The sequence below is a fragment of the Octopus bimaculoides genome, chromosome 6, assembly GCF_046866305.1.
Source record: "Octopus bimaculoides isolate indiv1 chromosome 6, ASM4686630v1, whole genome shotgun sequence".
NCBI classification, from domain to species: Eukaryota; Metazoa; Mollusca; class Cephalopoda; order Octopoda; family Octopodidae; genus Octopus; species Octopus bimaculoides.
Window position 1 is genome coordinate 96,892,547 of NC_142933.1, and position 4,761 is coordinate 96,897,307.

Below are 4,761 nucleotides of genomic sequence, written 5' to 3' on the forward strand. Positions count from 1 at the left end.
AAACTAAGATCATTATCAGAGTTCGAAATCACGTGATATGGATATATCTGTTTACTTCATTTTGTGAGTTTATCTCACCATAGAAAGGTGCTTTTGTTCGTTCCCTCGCTTTTCGTCAATCTCATGAGGTTAACACTTTGTGTGGCTATCGAATCGGTTTTGACTCTTATTTCTATCAATGCTGGTACTATTTTTGTACCCTTCTTTATTAATTTGCATTTAGGCTTTAATTGCAAACGGGCCACTTATATTATAATACATTATGTTATTTAATTTATACTATACACCTCGACCGTTTTGAATTAGCAGAACCTTTCAACGGTTTTCTTATGAGTTGCACGAGGCGGCTACCCTGGTAACCAGGGGAATCAATAAGATCCACTGATGGAAACTAAGATCATTATCAGAGTTCGAAATCACGTGATATGGATATATCTGCTTACTTCATTTTGTGAGTTTATCTCACCATAGAAAGGTGCATTTGTTAGCTCCCTCGCTTTTCGTCAACCCCATGACTATCGAGTCGATTTTGACTCTTATTTCTAGCAATGCTGGTACCATTTTTGTACCATTCTTTATTAATTTGTCTCTAGATTTTAATTGCTAACGGACCACCTATATTATAATATATTTAATATATTATATCATTTTATATGTGTGTGTGTTCGTGTTTGTATGTTATTTCTTTACTACTCACAAGGGGCTACACACAGAGGGGACAAACAAGGACAGACAAACGGATTAAGCCGATTATACCAACCCCAGTGCGTAACTGGTACTTATTTAATCGACCCCGAAAGGATGAAAGGCAGAGTCGACCTCGGCGGAATTTGAACTCAGAACGTAGCGGTAGACAAAATACCGCTAAGCATTTCGCCCGGCGTGCTAACGTTTCTGCCAGCTCGCCGCCTTAATGTGTGTGTGTGTGTGTGTGTGTGTGTGTGTGTGTGTGTGTGTGTGTGTGTGTGTGTGTGTGTGTGTGTGTGTGTGAGTGTTTATTTGTCTCCACCACTGCTTAACAACTGGTGTTGATTTGTTTACGTCTCCGTAACTTAGCAGTTGTAGAAAAGAAACCGGTAGAATAAATACCAGGCTTTTAGAAAAAAAAAGCTCCTAATGTCGATTTGTTGGACTAAACGCCTTATGGTGGTGCCCCAGTATGATGGCAGTCTAATGAATGGAAAAGATAAAAGATATGATTTTTCTTTTATTCTTTTACTTGATTCAGTCATTTGACTGCGGCCATACTGGAGCTCCGCTTTTAGTCGAGCAAATCTACCCCAAGACTTATTCCTTGTAGACCTATTGTCTTTGTTGTCGAACCGCTAGGTTACAGGGACGTAAACACACCAGCATCGGTTACCATGCAATGTTGGGGGGACAAACACAGACACACAGATACACATAAACACACACACACACACACACACACACACACACACACACACACATATATAATATATATATATATATATATATATATATATATATATATATATATGCGACGGGCTTCTTCCAGTTTCCATCGACCAAATCCACTCACAAGGTTTTGGTCGGCCTGAAGCTATAGTAGAAGACACTTGCCCAAGGTGTCATGTAGTGGGACTGAACCCGGGACCATGTGGATCGTAAGCAAGCTACTTACCTACGCCTATTATATTATATTATATTTACTCTTTTACTTGTTTCCGTCATTTGACTGTGGCCATGCTGGAGCACCGCCTTTTGTCGAGCAAATCGACCCCAGGTCACTTATTCTTTCTGAGCCTAGTACTTATTCTATTGGTCACTTTTGCCCAACCGCTAAGTTACGGGGACGTAAACACACCAGCATCGGTTGTCAAGCGATGTTGGAGGGGGGGGGGGAACAAACACAGACACACAAATATATACACACACACACATATGTATACATATATACGAGGGGCGAATATTTTAGCATCTCGGCGGCTACGTCCAAGGGACATAACTCTGGCGGCGCAAACACGTTAGCGCTGTATTTTAATTTTTCTTCAAATCTAAATTTTTCTGAAATGTTTGATAAGTTTAACATACTTGTCAGAACATCATGATGTTTGTTTTATACCTGCATCTCATTCCTAATACAACATGCCAAACTATAAAATGTGAAAACAGACACTTTTTTTATTGTTTTACGAAGACACGAAGAGTATTGCACCCTACCTAAATATTCATCGTAAATACGACGAGCCAATGAAAACGGATATTATGTGATCGATGTGCCCGTCAGAAGTAACTGCCAAATCTCCCTCAAGTTAAACCTACCGCCTTTAAAAAAAAGGTTTAATTCATTCGAGACACTTAGTTCTGAGTAACCCCCACCCAAAAAAGTGGGTTCGTCTCGGATGGAACGGCGTTGATAATAAGATTAGTTGGCATGGGGCTAGACAGCACCATAAATATTCTTTCTATCAGATGTGCAAGGATTGAAATTTGTGGGTCGGGGGACAGTCGAGTACACCCCAGTTCTTGATTGGTACTTTATTGACTCCGAAAGGGTTAAAGGTAAAGTCGACCTCGGGGGAATTTGAAATCAGAACTTAGAAACGGGCAAATCGTAAATTATATTTAGTCATCAGTTTCACACAAACACACACATACAAATATATATATATATATATATGAAATTAAATATTAAACACTTGTTTTCAAAATATTATCGTTCAAATAACACACACACACACACACACACACACACACATGCGCGCGCGCGCATGCACACACACACATGCACACACACACATATTATAGTGGAGTAGGCTGGTTTATGAGGTGACCCTGGGTTTCTCGTTCATAAGGGGTTAGCCCTGCGGCGTATCTAAAAATATCATATATTAAAGAGGCCTCAGGTCAGCAGTGTTTGGGGCCTGAAGATACGCCGTAGGGCTAAACCCCTTATGAACGAGAAACCCAGGGAAACCCCCATAAACCGGCCTACCCCACTATAATATTAACTGTTCTACATCTTAGCGTGTACTTCTCCTCCACAGTTACGTATTTCTACAACAGTCCTCTGTATGCGTGTGTGTGTGTGTGTGTGTGTGTGTGTGTGTGTGTGTGTGTGTGTGTGTACATATATATATATATATATATATATATATATATATATATATGCACACACATACACACATATATATGCATACACACACACACACACACACACACACACACACATATATATATATATATATATGTATATATGCATACATATATATTACTACTGAAGTACACGGGACCAGCAGGCAATGTACTTCCAGAGTTAGAGTCGGTGCGCGACCTGGGAATCCACATGAGCAACGACGCAAAATTCCATGTGCATATTGCTCAGATAGCAACACTATGCAGGCGGGTGGCAGGTTGGATCCTTAGATCCTTCAGGACCAGGGACAGAGACACAATGCTTCTGCTTTGGAGAACCTTTGTCCTCAGTCGTCTGAACTACTGCTCCCAATTGTGGACCCCACAGAGTGTAAAACTAATTGCGGGACTAGAGGCGATCCAACGCCAGTAACACATAAGAAGATAGACTCAATGGAACACCTGGGCTACTGGGAGGAGTTGAAGGAACTGGGACTGGATCTAGTTAAATTGATTCACAAAATCAAACACCTTTGATTTTGCTCAGATTGCTTTCAATTTTTGTGTAACCATGCATCTCAGAATTTTGATCACGATCAACCAATTACTTTATCTCGTAAATTAAATAATCTGACGTTATTTGGCATTTAAAGTTGGGAAATTTGGGTAATTTTAGCCAATCAACAGACAGCGAGGCATTAACAGCTTGTTACCATGACAACCGCACGTTGTGTTTTGCTTCACTTCACCCGCGTTTGTGCCGTGTGTGTGTATCATAACTCAAAGCTATATTCATAAATATAGTAAAACATCTAGTGACGCTTAACTTCTCTATTACATTAATATCACATCGAGGTCTTTTTACATAAGCTGTCATTAATTTTTTGTCTCTTTCCTTCAGACGCAAACAGTAACTTCGTCAACGTTTCAATTCCGTTCTCATCGTCACCACCACCAACGCTACCGTACCGTCATCCTCGCCGCTATTTCCGTCATCGTTATCGTCATCATCACCGTCGATGCCACTATCATTGTCATAGTCGTCATCTCCGTCGCCATTGATCTATTCGTCGTCATAGTGATCATCTCAGCACCGTCATTATCATCGTTGATGTGATGTCGCTGTCAATTTCATAGTGTAATCCCTAAAAACGAAAATACGATATGCAATTTTGGTGGTTATTCCAATGAGGTGAACTACTGATCCAACATCTGAAGTGAATTATAACACAAAGTAAAACTAAGTTACTAAAAACTTAGGCGTACAAGTCGATTTTATATAATAGACCTCAAGTTTTTAGCTCAAAATTCTGAGAAGGTCTATAATTGCTGCATAGGTAGATATTACCATCACCGTTGGAGATAACAGGTACCCCCATCGAAATCTATTGTTTTCAACGATATGTTTCTCCTTCTGACTGGTTTTGCATGGTTATAAATATTAGAATTTGGTAAGGCAAAATCAGTTAGTGAACAGAGACCCACTAGAGATGGCCACAAGCAGACATCCACCTGAGACAAACGGCCACAGGGAGAATTGAAAGCTACAATCAGCGACTATGCGACACAACTTCCCTCAACTCTCTAACTTTCACTGGCTCACTTTCTTTTCTTTGCAACATCACTCTATCACTATCTGTGTTTGACCCTCACCACCACCAC